Source organism: Papio anubis, chromosome 7 (assembly GCF_008728515.1).
Source record: "Papio anubis isolate 15944 chromosome 7, Panubis1.0, whole genome shotgun sequence".
NCBI classification, from domain to species: domain Eukaryota; kingdom Metazoa; phylum Chordata; class Mammalia; order Primates; family Cercopithecidae; genus Papio; species Papio anubis.
Genome location: NC_044982.1, coordinates 70,377,620 through 70,396,587, shown reverse-complemented (window position 1 = coordinate 70,396,587; position 18,968 = coordinate 70,377,620). Strand labels below are relative to the sequence as shown.

Genomic DNA, 18,968 nt, shown 5'->3' with positions numbered 1-18,968 from the left:
ATATTTGCATTATATTTACAGGTTGAACATTCCTAATCTGAAAATCTGAAATGCTCCAATGAGCATTTTCTTTGAGCGACATGTCAGTGCTCAAAAGACTTTGGATTTTGGCACACTTTTGATTTTGGATTTTCAAATTAGGGATGGTCAACCTGTGTCTAAAGTGGGATTATTGTTGGGTCTTGTTTTTGATCCACTCTGATAACTTCTTTTAATTGGTATATTTACATCATTTAGATCTACTGTGGTCTGAATATTTATGTCCCCTCAATATTCATGTTTTGAAATCCTACCCTCCAAGATGATGGTATTAGGAATTGGGACTTTTGGAAGGTTGTTAAGTTATGAGGGTAGAGCCCTCATGAATGGTATTAGTGCCTTTATAAAGAGGCCCAAGGAAGCTTGTTCACAACTTTCACCACATGAGGACCCTGAAAGAAGGTACCATCTATGAACCAAAAAGTGTGCTCTCACCAGATATTGAATCTGCTGATGACTTGATTGTGGACTTCCCAGACTCCAGAACAGTAAGAAATAAACTTCTGTTTTATGAGCTACTCAGTTTATGGTATTTTGTTATAGCAGCCTGAAGGGACAGACATCTAAAGTGATTATTGATACAGTTGAATTAATATCTGCCACATTTTAAATTGTTTTCTATTTGTTTCACTTTTGAAAAATCTTCCCATTTTCTAACTTCTTTGATTTTAATTGAGCATTTTATATGATTCCATTTTCCCTCCTTTCTTAGAAATCAGTTAAAAAACTGATTTAGGCCTTGATCTAGAGTTTTCAATATACATTTACAAATAATCTAAGTACACTATCAAATAGTAGTATGTAGCTTCATGGGAAGTGCAAATACCTTATAACAGAATCTTCCCAATTTCTTCTCATTCCTTATAACATTGGTGCATTTATTCTATTTATTGGGAAGCTATATATGTTGTTGCTATTATTATTTTGAACAATTATATATTACATAAGATATGAATAAGACAGTTAAAAAAAAACCAAAAAAAACCTTCCTTTGTACCTTAACACTCTTCCTTTCTTTATGTAAATCCAAGTTTCTCACCTATATCATTTTTCTTCTCCCTGAAGAACTTTTCACATTTCTTGCAAGGCAAATAAATCTATTGCTGACAAATTTCATCAGTTTTTGTTTGTGTGAAAAAGCCTTTATAATTTTTTCACTTTTGAAGGATATTTTCACTGGATATAGAAATCTCTGTTGGTGGTCTTTTTCTTTCAACACTTTAAATACTTCATTCCACTCTCCTCTTGCTTGCATGGTTTCTGAAGAGAGTTCCAGTATAACTCTATCCTTGTTCCTCTGTAGATAAGGTATTACCCACTCACCCTCTGGCTTTTTTCAAGATGTTTTGTTTTTGGTTTCCTAGTTTGGATATCATATGCCTGAATTTTGGGTATTTGTTCTCCTTGGTATTCTCTGAGCTTTCTTGATCTTTGGCTTGGTGTTTCTTATTAATTGTGGAAATTTATGATAAGTTATTACTTCTAATATTTCTTTTGCCTCTTGCTCTCATTCTTCTCCTGGTATTCCCATTATATGTACGTTGTACCTTTTGTCATATCCCACAGTTCTTGGATGTTCTGGCATATTATCTTATTTTAATCTTATATTATTTTGTGATTAAAATATCTCTCTCCTTTCTCTTCTCTTTGGTGGGCTATCTTCCCTGGGTTGTGACTTTTAGAAGAGTTTCTTAGCCTTTTCCCCACTATGCTTATGTGAGACTGAAACCAAGGCTGGAGTTAGCTAATTGACCTTCTATCAGGTCAGATAGAAGGGCTGTAGTAGTTTCCCTGAGAGACAGCCTTTGTTACAGAGGACAGAATGAAGACCAGAATGCTCTGGGCATATTTCAAAGTGGGTACTTTTCCCTTGTCTTTATTATTATTGCTTTATAACTGTCTTTGCTGGAAGCAAGAGGGAATTTTTCTCAGACATTCACTGTTATAATCTGGTGGGTCTCTTCGAGGGAAAACTCATGAAATTGATTTTTCATTTCATTGTGATTTATGACTGCAATGCTCTGATGGACCTAAGAAGAATTGTTGATTTTCAAATTTTCAGCCTTCTTGTTGTGAGGACAGGAATGATGACTTGCAAACTCTTTACATGTCAGAGTGGAAACCATAAGTCTTCTATGTGGATTTTAGATATACATATAAAAGGTAAAATAATTGAATTTCTACAATATTACATACAACTATATCTTCATGATTTGAGATAGACAAGTTATTTGAAGGTAAAAAAAAATGCTAAAAAATGAATACATTGGACTTTATTAAAATTAAAAAAAAAAACTTATGTTCATCAAAAGACATCAAGAGAAGCCAGGAATGGCAGCACACACCTTTAGTCCTAGCTACTCAGGAGGCTAAGGTGGGAGGATTGCTTGAGCCCAGGAATTTGAGGCTATTGTGTGCTACAATTGTACTTGTGAATAGCCACTGCACTCTAGCCTGGGCAACATAATGAGATCCCATCAAAAAAAGACATCAAAATAGTGAAAGTACAACCACAGAGTAGGTAAAGATATTCACAATACAAATAAGAACTTAATATTCAGTATTTTAAAAGATCTCTTATGTCAAAGGGCTTGTATTCAGAATATGAGAACTAAAAAAAAAAAAAAAAAAATGCGAGGCGCAGTGGCTCTCACCTGTAATCTCAGCACTTTGGGAGGTCGAGGCAGGCAGATCACCTGAGGTTCAGGAGTTTGAGACCAGCCTGGCCAATATGGTGAAACCTTTTCTCTACTAATGGTGGCGGGCACCTGTAATTCTAGGTACTTGGGAGGCTGAGGCAGGAGAATTGCTTGAATCCGGGAGGTGGAGGTTGCAGTGAGCTGAGATGGCACCACTGCACTCCAGCCTGGGCAACACAGCAAGACTCCGTCTCAAATGGAAAGGAAAAAAAAAAGAAATAGAAAAAAGACAACCCAAATATCTAGCAGGCACTTCCAAAAGAGGACATCTGTTTCAGTCAGCTTGGACTGCTATAACAGCATACCATAGACTAGTTGGTCAAACAATACACATTTACTTCTCACAGCTCTGTAGGCTGGAAGTCTGAGATTAGGATTCCAGCATGATTGTGTTCTTGGTGGTGGTCCTCTTTGATTTGCAGATGGCTGTCTCCTCATTGTATCCTCACATGGCAGAGAGAGAAATAATCTCTCATCTCTTCTTATAAAGGCACTAACCCCATTCATGACGGTTCCACTCTCCTGACCTAATTACTCCCAAAAGTTCTATCTCCTAATACTGTCACATTGGAGGTTAGGATTTCAACATATAAATTTTGGCAGGGGCACAAATATTTAGTTTATAACAATATCCAAATAGCCATTGAGTCTATGAAAACATTAGCCGTGAGGGAATCGCAAATTCAAATCATAACTCTACGCATCCATCCGAATGGCAAATTTAGAAATCAAAACAATAAAAACCTATACTGTTGACACGATGTTGACACCCACAGTGTTAAGCAATAGAAACTCTCACATACTACTAATAGGAGATTATTTGTACAACTACTTTGGAACATTCTTTGGCAGTATCTATTAAAACTAAAACATGTATTCTTTGACCCCCAAAATTCACTCCTAGGTTTACACCCAACAGAAACGCATCTATATGTGCGCCAGAAGACACATTCGAGAATGTGCATAGCAGTATAATTTATAATAGTAGAAACATTCAGATTCTAATAAGAGTGGAATGGATAAACAAATCTTCTTACATTTGTACATGGAATACTATATGATAAAAATAAACAAGCCAGGCGTGGTGCCTCACCTGTAATTCCAGTGCCTTGGGAGGCCAAGGTGGGAAGATTGCTTGAACCCTGGAGTTTGAACAGCCTGGGCAACATGTCGAGACTCCGTCTCTACAAAAAAATACAAAAATTAGCCAGTTGTGATGGTGTATGCCTGTGGTCCCAGCTACTCGGGAAGCTGAGGTGGGATGGTCACCTGAGCCTGGGAGGTCGAGCCTGCAAGTGAGTTGAGTTGGTGCCACTGCACTCCAGCCTGGGTGACACAGTGATACCCTGTCTCAAAAAAATAATAAATAAATAAGCTACTGCTACAATATTAAGTGAAAAGAGACAGAATCTAAAGAAAATGTGTATGATTCTGTTTATGTAAAATTAAAACACAGGCACAAATAGTCAATGCCATTAGAATAGTGGTTACCTTCAAGGAGATAACGAGTGAGAGGGGACACAATGAGGGCTTCTGCTGAGTGATCTGGGTGGTAGTTACATAGAGGTGTTCACTTTGAAAAAATTAATGAAGCTGTTAACTTATGTACATTATTACTTCAATATGAAACTTACTTAAAAAAAACAGGTTATATAATACATACCCTCCAAAATTATGCATGCAATGGCACAAACATGCTGAAAAGATACCAAAATGTTAACAGTGAATATCAATGAGTAGTGAGATTTTCATTTTTGTGATTTTGTTGTATTTTTCAAATTTACTTCAATGAACCAAATTACTGTTGTGAATAGAAAATATCATTAAATATTACAGTAAAGATCACTCTAGGAACTGTGTGAAAGATGGGTTGGGGAGAGGTAAGACAAGAATGTCAGGAGGCATTGGTAACAGCCACGTGAGAGGGATGAGGGTCTGACTGGGGTTGTGTGGTCAGGGAGGTGGTGCATTATGTTGAAATCAGGAGCACAAGAGGAGTAGAGGCCTCTCTTTCCTCTTTCTCTCTCTAGGGGAGGGGTAGGAAGCTTGGGAAGTTCAATTTTAAACATGTTAGGATTGGGTTCCCTTTTATCCAAGTAGAGATGTCTGTAAATAATTTTAATTATTATGTAAAATGTCTAATTTCAACACTACCATTTGATGACCCAATCTGAACACATTGAGTCACCAAATGAAGGAATTTTTTTCTGTGACACCTTCCCTTCTTGGCCCCATGCATTCACAAATTAGTTTTTTATATCATATAAATGAGAAAACAGTGCCCTGATGAGCATTATATTCTCTGCTGGAGCTTTTTCTCCTTTAAGGTGAGTTTTCATGGCACAAATTACACCTCAGGAAAAAGACACAACTTCTTGCAAGACAATGACTAAACTTTAGAAGATGAAGATTAAATGGCCAAAGAGCTATAATTACCTAATTATTAAAGATTCTAACATTCGAAACCCAAAGAATTTACTATTGAAACTCCAAGGTAGTTAAGTGACTGAGAATTATTTTTCTTCCTTAATGTATACCTAACGTAAATCAGGGAAAAGAAATCGAGATAGAAAAAAGCCTTAATAACAATTTTGAGGTTCCACAGTAAAAACTTTATCAAGAAAACCTAGTTAGATGATGATATACAAACTACTATAGGTGTATAAGTAGCTGGTTGCTACCCCAACGCCCCAAGAGTTCACAAGTGGTTCTTTAATGCATACACTCTTTATTTTGTATTTATTAGAGTATATTATATATATACACATATATAATAGCTTATTTTATACACACACACTAGCCTTTAAATTATAATCATTTATAGCATAAGAGAGTCTTAATTAGAAGGTTGTCCTTAGATGACGCAGGAGTAAATGATATAGTAATAATGGAAGACCAAATTTCAGCCCATCTGCACAATTGAGTCTGCCAAATCTTGCTAAATTTGCTTGATTGAACATTTCTTCCTCTCTTTCTCTGTGTCCTATACAGTTTCACAAAATAATCCTAAGATTTGGATGCTCCCATGCTGTGCTGGCAGTATCTTTTAGTGGTTGGTTAAGTTTGATAATATAACCAAATTGTTGGTGAAAGGGATTTATATATATATAAATTTTATATATATATATATGAATAAAATTCACATTTTATCGAGAAAAGCACAAAGTCATTTCCATTTTCTTAACCTAATAAAATGCAGCTCTCCTTTGGATTATTGTTCATTCAATAATATAGACTAGATTTTCACGTTAGCAGAAATGTTACTGCATCCAATAGATCATATCTTACTATTCTCTGTCCTTTCCAAATCATGCTCTGCATAAAACTTTTGGTTTATGGACATTTCCCCTAATGAGAGTACCAACTTGAATGTGTTCTGTAAAATGTCACATTGTCCAAAACTGGTTTTTCTAGCTTTTGCGAAGACTATATGGTCTATGGGTTCTGCCTGGTAAGTTTCTATACATCACTGTATGTCTCTGCTCTTGGTGAGAATTGCAGACTGAGAACAGCTCTACTTTTGATGGATGTTTGTATGTTTCCTCAGTGACTGATTTTTATTAGTTTCAAAAGATAACAATATATGCATGCACACACACTGATGTTTCTGAAGGGCATTGTGATGAAAGATTAGAATGCTTTTTGCCTTCCTCCTGATCAAACGGTGTGTCTTAGAGAGCATGGGTACATTTCCTTTATCACCAAAAAGAATAAAATCTGTTGACATTGTTACTTATCATTCATCTTCATTCATTCTTTTTCTTTTTCTAATTATACTTTAAGTTCTGGGATACATGTGCAGAATGTGCAGGTTTGTTGCACCCATCAACCCGTCAGCTATATTAGATATTTCTCCTAATGATATCTCTCCCCTAGTCCCCCACCCCTTGACAGGCCCCAGTGTGTGATGTTCCCCTCCCTGTGTCCATGTGTTCTCATTGTTCAACTCCCACCTATGAGTGGGAACATGCGGTGTTTGGCTTTCTGTTCCTGTGTTAGTTTGCTGAGAATGATGGTTTCCAGCTTCATCCATGGCCCTGCAAAAGGACATGAACTTATTCTTTTTTATTGCTGCATAGTAGTCCATGGTGTATATGTGCCACATTTTCTTTATCCAGTCTATCATTGATGGGCATTTGGGTTGGTTCCAAGTCTTTGCTATTGTGAACAATGCCGCAATAAACATACGTGTACATGTGTCTTTATAGTAGAATGATTTATAATCCTTTTGGTATAAACCCAGTAATAGGATTGCTGGGTCAAATGGTATTTCTGGTTCTAGCTCCTTGAGGAATTACCACACTGTCTCCCACAATGGTTGAACTAATTGACACTCCCACCAACGGTGTAAAAGCATTCCTATTTCTCCACATCCTCTCCAGCATCTGTTGTTTCCTGATTTTTTAATGATTGCCATTCTAACTGAAGATGGTATCTCATTGTGGTTTTGATTTGCATTTCTCTGATGACCAATGATGATGAGCTCTTTTTCATGTTTGTTGGTTGCATAAATGTCTTCTTTTGAGAGCTTTTATATCCCTGACCCACTTTTTGATAGGGTTGTTTTTTCTTGTAAATTTAAGTTCTTTGTAGATTCTGAATATTAGCCCTATGTCGGATGGATAGATTGAAAAAATTTTCTCCCATTCTGTAGGTTGCCTGTTTACTCTGATGATAGTTTCTTTTGCTGTGCAGAAGCTCTTTAATTAGATCCCATTTGTCAATTTTGGCTTTTGTTGCCATTGCTTTTAGTGTTTTAGTCATGAAGTCTTTGCCCATGCCTATGTCCTGAATGGTATTGCCTAGGTTTTCTTCTAGCATTTTTATGGTTTTAGGTCCTAAGTTTACATCTTTAATTCATCTTGAGTTAATTTTTGCATAAGGTGGAAGGAAGGAGTTCAGTTTCAGTTTTCTGCATATGGCTAGCCAATTTTCCCAACACTATTTATTAAATAGAGAATCCTTTGCCCATTGCTTGTTTTTGTCAGGTTTGTCAAAGATCAGATGGTTGTAGATGTATGGTGTTATTTCTGAGGCCTCTGTTCTGTTCCATTGGTCTATATCTCTGTTTTGGTACCAGTACGATGCTGTTTTGGTTACTGTAACCTTGTAGTATAGTTTGAAGTCAGGTAGCGTGATGCCTCCAGCTTTGTTCTTTTTGCTTAGGATTGTCTTGGCTATGTGAGCTCTTTTTCTGAAATTTAAAGTAGTATTTTCTAATTCTGTGAAGAATGTCAATGGTAGCTTGATGGGGATAGCATCAACTATAAATTACTTTGGGCAGTATGGCCATTTTCATGATATTGATTCTTCTTATCCATGAGCATGGAATGTTTTTCCATTTGTTTGTGTCCTGATTTCTTTGAGCAGGGGTTTGTAGCTCTCCTTGAAGAGGTCCTTCACATCCCTTGTAAGTTGAATTCCTAGGTGTTTTATTCTCTTTGTAGCAATTGTGAATGGGAGTTCACGCATGATTTGGCTTTTCTATTGTTGGTGTATAGAAATGCTTGTAATTTTTGCACATTGATTTTGTATCCTGAGACTTTGCTGAAGTTGCTTATCAGCTTAAGGAGATTTTGGGCTGAGATGATGGGGTTTTCTAAATATACAATCATGTCATCTGCAAACAGAGACAATTTGACTTCCTCTTTTCCTGTTTGAATACCCTTTATTTCTTTTTCTTGCCTGATTGCCCTGGCCAGAATTTCCAATACTACGTTGAATAGGAGTGGTGAGAGAGGGCATCCTTGTCTTGTGTCAGTTTTCAAAGGGAATGCTTCCAGTTTTTGCCCATTCAGTATGATATTGGCTGTGGGTTTTTCATAAAAACTCTTATTATTTTGAGATACATTCCATCAATACCTAGTTCATTGAGAGTTTTTAGCATGAAGGGGTATTGAATTCTATCAAAGGTCTTTTCTGCATCTATTGAGATAATCATGTGATTTTTGTCATTGGTTCTATTTATGTGATGGATTATGTTTATTGATTTGCATATATTGAACCAGCCTTGCATCCCAAGTCATGAAGCTGACTTGATCATGGAAAAGTTTTTGATGTGCTGCTGGATTTGGTTTGCCAGGGTTTTATTGAGGATTTTTGCATCGATGTTCATCAGGGATATTGGACTGAAATTTTCGTTTTTGATTGTGTCTCTGCCAGGTTTTGGTATCAGGATGCTGGCCTCATAAAATGAGTTAGAAAGGATTCCCTCTTTTTCTTTTGTTTGGAATAGTTTCAGAAGGAATGGTACCAGCATCTCCTTGTTCCTCTGGTAGAATTTGGCTGTGAATCCATCTAGTCCTCGAAGTTTTTTGGTTGGTAGGATGTTAATTACTGCCTCAATTTCAGAACTTGTTATTGGTCTATTCAGGGATTCAACTTCTTCCTGGTTTAGACTTGGGAGGGTGAGGGTGTATTTGTCCAGGAATTTATCCATTTCTTACAGGTTTTCTAGTTTGTTTGTGTAGAGGTGTTTATAGTATTCTCTGATAGTAGTTTCTTTTTCTGTGGGATCAGTGGTGATATCCCCTTTATCATTTTTTTATTGCATCTATTTGATTCTTCTTTTATTAGTGTGGTTAGCGGTCTATTTTGTTGATCATTTCAAAAAACCAGCTCCTGGATTCTTTTTTTGAAGGGTTTTTTGTGTCTCTATCCCCTTCAGTTCTGCTCTGATTTTATTATTTCTTGTCTTCTGCTAGCTTTTGAATTTGTTTGCTTTTGCTTCTCTAGTTCTTTTAATTGTGATGTTAGGGTATTGATTTTAGATCTTTCCTGCTTTCTCTTGTGGGCATTTAGTGCTACAAATTTCCCTCTAAACACTGCTTTAGCTGTGTCCCAGAGGTTCTGGTACGTTGTGTCTTTGTTCTTATTGGTTTCAAATAACTTATTTATTTCTGCCTTAATTTCCTCATTTACCCAGTAGTTATTTAGGAGCAATTTGTTCAGTTTCCATGTAGTTGTGCAGTTTTGAGTGAGTTTCTTAATCCTGAGCTCTAATTTGATTACACTGTGGTCTGAGACTCTGTTTGTTATGATTTCCATTCTTTTGCATTTGCTGAGGAGTGTTTTACTTCCAATTATGTGGTCAGTTTTAGAGTAAGTGCAGTGTGGTGCTGAGAAGAATGTATATTCTGTTGATTTGGGGTGGAGAGTTCTGTAGATGTCTGTTAGTTCTGCTTAGTCCAGAGTTGAGTTAAAGTCCTGAATATCCTTGTTAATTGTCTGTCTCATTGATCTGTCTAATATTGACAGTGTTAGTCTCCCACTATTATTGTGTGGGTGTCTAAGTTTTTTTGTAGGTTTCTCAGGACTTGCTTTATGAATCTGGGTGCTCCTATATTGGGTGCATGTATATTTAGGATAGTTAGCTCTTCTTGTTGAATTCATCCCTTTACCATTATGTAATGCTCTTCTTTGTCTCTTTTGATCTTATCTTTGTTGGTTTAAAGTCTGTTTTATCAGAGACTAGGATTGCAAGCCCTGCTTTTTTTTTTTTTGCTTTCCATTTGCTTGGTAAACATTAGTCCATCCCTTTATTTTGAGCCTATGTGTGTCTTTGCACGTGTAATGGGTCTCCTGAATACAGCACACTGATGGGTCTTGACTCTTTATCCAATTTGCCAGTCTGTGTCTTTTAGTTTGGGAATTTAGCCCATTTACATTTAAGGTTAATATTGTTATATGTGAATCTGATCCTGTCATTATGATGCTAGCTGGTTATTTTGCCCATTAATTGATGCAGTTTCTTCACAGTGTTGATGGTCTTTGCAATTTGGTATGTTTTTGCAGTGGCTGCTATCTGTTGTTCCTTATCTGGTTTTGTGCTTCCTTCAGGAGCTCTTATAAGGCAGACCTGGTGGTGACAAAATCTCTCAGCATTTGCTTGTCTGTAAAGGATTTTATTTCTCCTTTATTTATGAAGCTTAGTTTGGCTGGATATGAAATTCTGGGTTGAAAATTATTTTAAGAATGTTGAATATTGGCTCCCACTCTCTTCTGGTTTGTAGGCTTTCTGCCAAGAGATCTGCTTTTAGTCTGATGGGCTTCCCTTTGTGGGTAACCCGACCTTTCTCTCTGGCTTCCCTTAACATTTTTTCCTCCATTTCAACATTGGTGAATCTGACAATTATGTGTCTTGGGACTGCTCTTCTTGAAGAGTATCTTTGTGGTGTTCTCTGTATTTCCTGAATTTGAATGTTGGCTTATCTTGCTAGGTTGGGGGAGTTCTCCTGGGTAATATCCTGAAGCATGTGTTCCAACTTGGTTTCATTCTCCCTGTCACTTTCAGGTACACCAATCAAATGTAGATTTGGTCTTTTCACATAGTTCCATATTTCTTGGAGGCTTTGTTCATTTCTTTTTATTTTTTCTCTAATTTTGTCTTCATGCTTTATTTCATTAAGTTGATCTTCAATCTCTGATATCTTTCTTCTACTTGATTGATTCAGCTATTGATACTTGAGTATGCTTCATGAAGTTTCGTGCTGTGTTTTTCAGCTCCATCAGGTAATTTATGTTCTTCTATAAACTGGTTATTCTAGTTAGCAATTCGTCTAACCTCTTTTCAAGGTTCTTAGCTTCCTTGCATTGGGTTAGAACATGCTCCTTTAGTTTGGAGGAGTTTGTTATTACCCACCTTCTGAAGCCTATTTCTGTCAATTTGTCAAACTCATTCTTTGGTTTTGTTCCCTTGCTGGTGAGGAGTTGTGATCCTTTGGAGGAGATGAGGCATTCTGGTGTTAGAAATTTTCAGACTTTTTGTGCTGGTTTTTCCTCATCTTTGTGGATTTATCTACCTTTGGTCTTTGATGCTGGTGACCTTTGGATGGGATTTTCCGTGTCTGGACGTCCTTTGTGTTGATGTTGATGCTATTTCTTTCTATTCGTTAGTTTTCCTTCTAACAGGTCACTCTGCTGCAGTTCTGCTGGAGTTTGCTGGAGGTCCACTCCAGGCCCAGTTTGCCTGGGTATCTCCAGTAGAGGCTGCAGAACAGTAAAGATTGCTGTCTGTTCCTTCCTCTGGAAGCTTCGTCCCAGAGGGGCATCCACCAGATGCCAGCTGGAGCTTTCCTGTATGAGGTGTCTATCGGCCCCTGCTGGGAGGTATCTCCCAGTCAGGAGACATGGGGTCAGGGACCCATTTGAGGAGGCAGTCTGACCCTTAGCAGAACTTCTACACTGTGCCGGAAGATCCGCTGCTCTCTTCAGAGCCATCAGGCAGGGGCATTTAAGTACGCTGAAGCTGTACCCACAGCCGCCCCTTCTCCCAGGTGCTCTGTCCCAGGGTTATGAGGGTTTTATCTATAAGCCCCTGATTTAGGCTGCTGCCTTTCTTTCAGCGATGCCCTGCCCAGAGAGGAGGAATCGAGAGAGGGAGTCTTGCTACAGCAGCTTTGCAGAGCTGCGGTGGGCCTCTCCAAGTTCGAACTTTCTGGCAGCTTTGTTTACACTGTGAGGGTAAAACCGCCTACTCAACTTCAGTAATGGCAGACGCCCCTCCCCCAACCAAGCTCGAGTGTCCCAGGTCAACTTCAGACTGCTGTGCTGGCAATGAGAATTTCAAGCCAATGGATCTTAACTTGCTGGGCTCTGTGGGGGTGGGATCCGCTGAGTGAGACCACTTGGCTCCCTGGCTTCCGCCCCCTTTCCAGGGGAGTGAACAGTTCTCTCACTGACATTCCAGGTGCCACTGGGGTATGGAAAACAACCAACCAACCAACCCTGCAGCTAGCTCAGTGTCTGCCCAAGTGGCCACCCGGTTTTGCGCTTGAAACCCAGGTCCCTTGTGGTGTAGGTACTGGAGGGAATCTCCTGGTCTAGGGGTTGGAAAGACTGTGGAAAAGCATAGTCTCTGGGCCAAAGTGCACCGCTCCTCTTGGCACAGTCTCTCAGAGCTTCCATTGGCTAGGGGAGGGAGTTCCCTGACCCCATGCGCTTCCTGGGTGAGGCAATGCCCCATCCTGCTTTGGCTCGCCCTCTGTGGGCTACACCTGCTGTCTAACCAGTCCCAATGAGATTAACTGGGTACCTCAGAGGGAAATGCAGAAATCGCCTGCCTTTTGCATTAATCTCGCTGGGAACTGTAGACTGGAGCTGTTTCCATTCGGCCATCTTGCCTGCCTTCCGGGATTTATATTTTGAGAGAGTCAATCCTTGATAGTTACCTTGTACTTTTGTGGAGAGGATGTTATCATTGTCCCTGATTTAGGGGAAAATGCTAAGAAAATAAGTGATTTTCAAAACCTTGCCATGATGCCATCAGTAATGGAGTTTGGACTAGTACTGGGAACCTCTAGGTATTGACTTGAGACTGTATGCTTATAGGATGTCAGTTCTCTTCAACAGAAGTGTTTTTAAGCTTTCCAAAATTTCCATAAAAATAAAAATGGATGGCAGTTTTTTCTTTTTGAAGAAAATTTTAGCTATCTTTACATAATAGCTGCTTAAGAACTGAAAAATAAAGCAAGACTACTTGTCTCAGGTTTTGTTGTATAAATTGAGTGAAATAGACAACAAAAATAGCCAGGCTAGGTGGTGCACACCTACAAAGAAGGCTGAGGCAGGAGGATCACTTGAGCCTAGGAGTCTGAAGCCAGCTGGGTTAATATAGCGAGAGTCCATCTCTAAAAATAATAATAAACTTTAAAAAATTTGAAAAGAATAAAATAAGCATAAATGGGGAGAAATTAAAAGGAGACACTAAAAAATATGTCACTGCTCCCACATCTTCTCTGCACTCCCCCAAGGTGCCATTTTTTACTTCTTTTCACCTTTATTTCCTATGGAATCCCAGCCTTAACAATGGAAATTGGAAAAAGCAACTAGACACTATAGAGGAAAAAAAAGAACAAAGAAATACGTTAAGGAACTAAAGAAAGGAAGGAGAGAGGGAGGGAGGGAGGAAGGAAAATAGGAAAGAAAATCTGGATGTAGACTGTAAGTGGACTAACTTCCAGAGGTCAGGGCCACATGGGCTGAAAACATGTTTAGAACCCGCTTTCACAGGAATTCTGCAAGTATCTAGAAGGGCTTTTGCCAGAAAACTGTTAAGCTTAACTAACATTCTATTGTGAATGTTTCGTGATATAAGGTAATTTTAGTCCTGTATTCAAGGTCAAGAAATGTTTCTTTTTAAAATATAAGGGCACGAACCCTCCTTTGTCAAGCTCATTAACAGAAAATGATATCTTTATTATTTGTCAGTGGATTTCCAATCAATTATCATCTGATGCAAAAATAATCCCAGGAGGTAAGATTAAGTATTGTTTAAATCATGGAACCAAGACCTATAGGCAGACATGACCTCAATAATGCAAATGCGTTTGTGAATAGCTGGGAAGACAAATTCATTTATAACAACAGACGGTGTCAGGAGAAGATTAAAATATATATGCACCACATAGATGAAATAATTGTAATCAGGACAGCAGAATTACCACAATTGGAGAATTTCACTGAATAGCTGAATTTCATGTATAACACAATCAAATTTTCTGCCTCATTCAGTCTCACCAGTGTTCATTTCCTGGATGTTCTGACTAATTTAAACTATGGTTAATTGAATACTGAAATATTCAGGAAACAATGACAAGAACAATTTGCTATGGACAATTTCCACCTGTACTCTCAAGACTTAGAAGCCATATGGATAGAATGAAATAGGTGAGAAGAATCATATTTCACTAAATGTTTGCCACAAAATTAGTTTTTGCTTAGGAGGATATAAAGGAAGGGGCTATAAAATGCTAAGGTTAAAGCATTTGTTGAAAGAAGGTAATATAAATAGATATAAATTTCAGTGTTTGCTGGTAGAAAAGATTTCAAGCAATTTCAAAGTTGTAATCCTTGCATTTATGTGTTATTTTCTTATAAAGGAAATTTGCCTGTTCAACTGCACTTCAAAAACCAGTCATTCTTTTCATCATGCTAAATTAGAAAATTTTCCAGGAAAACGTCTTAAGTGTATTAAAGTTAGAACTATTTTTTTTAATATAAAACAACCATCCATACTTGAACATTTACAGATTGATTCTCAGTTTTCATATATAGACAGATGATTTGAAAACACTGGATACTACAATCTATACATTTCCCCACTGACCTCCATGTCCCCATTCCTTTACATTGTAGTTCTGCATTGCTGCCAGGAGACATCAGAACCATTTTTACAATATAAATACACTGGAAGGAAAAGATTCCTGTAGAACATTAACAGAGAATGATATCTTTATTAATATATCTTTGCTGTATATATATTTGTAACAATGTAATATATCTTTGTAACAGTGATATCTTTAATTCCTACTACTTAATGTTAAGTTAATGTCATAGGACACTTAATTTCTCCAGGCAGTGTCATATCTTTGACCAAAAGGGATGAAAATATCAAATGTTAGACCTGGAAGTAACCTTGGGGTATCCAGGGGAATAACCTCATTATGCAAATAAAGAGCCGCAGCGGTCCACTGACTTCTTTTCACAGCTGATGAGTGAATATTCTCCAGGATTCCATCATTCTCGGCCCATCTCTCCCATCCCAAGTCATTTTTGCTCTCTCCCCGCAGGCAGTCAGAAGACTAGAAGTGAAGGGGTGAGCAGTAGATAGAGCAGTTTATAAGACGATGTTAAGACCATGATGAAAAGACATTAGAGGAAGCAGTAAAAAAGCAATATGTGACTCTTAGAGCCCCATCAAGCCACGCATAGCTGTCCCTCCCCTAAGGTTAGGACCTGGCTATATGTTTGTCCGATATTCTTTCTACTTCTATGGCCTCTCTGGTGATTTAAAGGCACATTCTCTCTCCATCTCTGTCCGTTTCTCTATGAGATTATTTTCACTTTGACCATTGCCCTCATTTACTTACCCTCAGCATAATGACAACAGATTGAGAGTTAAAAATAAATCCCTTGTTTCCAATCTATTAAAAAAGAACTTAAATTTAAGGATGGGTCAAAAAGAGAAATAATATCACAAGTATTTTTTAAATTAACGTTTTAGGTATTTTACTGATCACCTTTAACTCAACTGTAGTTTCAGCTGAGGAAGTTAATGAAACAGTTAGATGGGTGTTTCCTGATCTATTTCTTTTTCTTCTTTTTTTGTAGGAATTGATGGTGTCTTGGAATATCTGCTTCAGGATGATAATGAAACTAATGATTTAGGGCAGAAGAAGCCATGGGAGGAACTTTCACATTTGGTGAGGCAAGTACAATTTTGTTAGGGCTTTTTGGAACTGCATTTGAAAACTTGCTTAGTGGTTTTGTGATTTGTGGTGTATATCAAATATTGAAAAGCTGTCAGTAAACAGGATGAGAAGTTCTCTTTTAAATACAGTCAGAGGCACTATAAAAACTAGCAATTCTAAACCTACTGCAAAATAAAAATTGCCCAAAAGAACTGTCATTCTAGAGTGCTTACACGCTCCTCTTCTCAGTCAGCCAAGATTAATGGTAAGTTCAAAAGGTCTTCATATTGTTGCTTTGTCCATCCATCTTTCCACCTGTCTGTCCATCCATCCACCCAACGGTTATTGTGTGCTGGATTTAATGCTAGGTAATATGTGAAAGTATTCTAGGCAGCCTACAGCAGCAGCTTGCTCACAAGCTTCCTCTGTCTTCAGACAAGTCCTAAGTGCTTGATGACTTTTTTTTTTTTTTAGACGGAGTCTCGCTGTGTCGCCCAGGCTGAAGTCCAGTGGCGCGATCTCGGCTCACTGCAAGCTCTGCCTCCCGGGTTCACACCATTCTCCTGCCTCAGCCTCCCGAGTAGCTGGGACTATAGGTACCCGCCACCATGCCCGGCTAATGTTTTTGTATTATTAGTAGAGACAGGGTTTCCCTGTGTTAGCCAGAACGGTCTCGATCTCCTGACTTCGTGATCTGCCCTCCTCAGCCTCCCAAAGTGCTGGGATTACAGGCGTGAGCCACTGCGCCCGGCTGATGACTTTTTAATAAAATATGCTACAGAGAATATAAGGACAAAACATGTTCCTGACAAAGCAAAGTAAAATATGTGTAAGTTATTAAGGCTCAACTGTGTGTGAATTTTTAGTGCTATGTGTTTTAAATTGTTTTAAGTGAAAACAACACACTAATAGATTTCCTTTATAAAAATTCAGATATTCCAGACAAAGCAAAAATATCCTTTCTAAGCAATGTGTTTGATGTGTGTCCTTCCAGACTGAAATACATACATATTCTTGGTTTTTAAATCAATAGACTCACATCACATGTGTTGTGCTACATCCAGCTTTTTGCACTTAATACGTCTGGGAGGTATTTCCTTTATCATTGCAGTTGTCTCAAAAATCTCTGTGGTTCCTAGGGAATGTACCTTTATCTTTGGTTTTAACCGTCATATTCATGTGTCAGGCAGAAACAGAAGGTATGGTAATATAGACCTTGCCTAATAGTGAATATTATGAAATAACTGTGCAGGGATTGCCAGTTTTGGGTGGGTTTCTAAATTTTTGCTCACTTCTATTAAAGGGTTGAAGTGTTAGCAGACAAAAGTCTAAATATAGTTGGCCTGCACTGGAAGGTTAAAAGTACAGTTCTCCTAATAGAGTTCTTATGATCACTAAGGAAAACATCATCTGAACTTTATAGTGACCAACAAATCAGGTGAGAACAGGCAGTTCAGACACTCTAGCCATGAATTCTAAGGTGGATGATAGAGGCTATACCATAATCTTTCTCTTTCTGTGATATAATGACTTTCATGGCTAATTAGATCTATGGCCAAGAAGGTCAATTTCCTGGATGTTAGAGCAAGCACATTTGTAAAAGAGAAATCATTTTAAACCCAGCAATAGTGAGTGCAAAGTTATTTCAATACTTTTTCTCCTCTTTGCAGATGATTAATCCTATTTCTGTTTCACCAACTTATTTTATCTTGAAATCTTAATTATTTTCTAATAAATGACTGGGAATAGAGGAAGCTAGCTGGCCCATGTCCTCTGTTAGGTTTATTTTTCCCCCCTTCTTTGCACACTGGTGAAAAGACGTTGATGCATAACATATAGAGATGCCATGCTTACTATGTCATTATAAACAGCTTACTCTAACTGGGATCCCACAACCACAGGGAAAAACATACAGTTTTATTTACAAAGAAGACTGAACCCATTTTAACTTCTGTATCAAATCCTCCAAGTAGGTTGACTTCAATAGTTGTGTTCAGTCCTGGGTAGAATGTGGTCTCATTACACAACTTCACCACCAAATCCTAGTTCTCGGTGTTATCCAAAGCTGCCTTCTTCCTCAAAGATCTCAGTCTCCTCCCAAAGCCCAGGGGAGCGTAAACAAATCCCTCTTTCTCAGGGTTACATGAAAAGCCAAGTCATCATCCAACACAATAAAATAAGCTGGTGAAGGAAAGAACCAATCAAATCTCTTTGATTCTGAGACTTAGGGAAAGCACTCACGAAACCTCATAGTCTGCCCATCAGAGGGGAGAAAACGCTCCAATTAAATGGGAAGAGTACTCATTTTAAGCACTCTAAAATGTTAAGATTTTAAAAATACAGTGCTTAACGTTCTGTAGAGCTACAACAAAGAATATGCTAACCTTAGTATTTACACACCAAGCTTCTGCCAAGCCATTTTATAATGTACCTTAGAAAAATTTCATGCTTTCTCACAGAAGGACACCCCCTCTTCTCTCCCCTGCTGTTGGCCTGCATGTTCCCAGAGCATGTGAATTGTATCCTTTTGAAGTCCAGGGATGCTGATAGCTTGAAGGGAAAGCTCTTGCCAGTAATATTGTTGTTCCCGATGCTCAGAACTGTTGCTGCTGAATGGCTTATTTTCTATCTTGATATTTTCTCTATATGACTTTGGCTGAATAGGCCACTTTTTCATCAAGCTAGTTTCATGTGTGTTGTCTGTGTTCTAGAAAATGGAATTAACTACCACTTTCTAGTTCCATTTCCATGATCTTTGCCTAAACAAAAGAACACCCTCTCTTTAATAAAACATTATGCCTTTGCATTCCATTAAACCCTATTATTGGAAGTTTAAACTATTGATTCTGATAATATATATATATTCTACTTTTTGTGTGGCTGCAGAAATACTTTGCTGTTACTCTAATTATATGCTGGAGTTAGAATCCTTCCAGCTAGTTAAGGTTGGAAGGATTCTAGTTATGTTGTCTACTGTATTCTTCTTTGTAGCATAACTAGAGTACTGTCCACTGGAGTGAAATAATAGAAGCAGAAACTC

At 38.0% G+C, this 18,968-nt stretch overlaps 1 long non-coding RNA gene across 5 annotated transcripts in view; it reads left to right on the top strand.

Annotated features, from left to right (window-relative positions):
• The window catches only part of LOC103886190, a 206,121-nt gene extending 190,697 nt beyond the window's left edge, over window positions 1-15,424 (top strand). For all 5 annotated transcript variants that reach the window (XR_004184947.1, XR_004184952.1, XR_004184946.1 and 2 more), the window contains one exon: window positions 15,308-15,424. This is a non-coding gene — a long non-coding RNA (uncharacterized LOC103886190). The remainder of the gene's footprint in view (window positions 1-15,307) is intronic.
• Window positions 15,425-18,968: the final 3,544 nt, after the last annotated feature.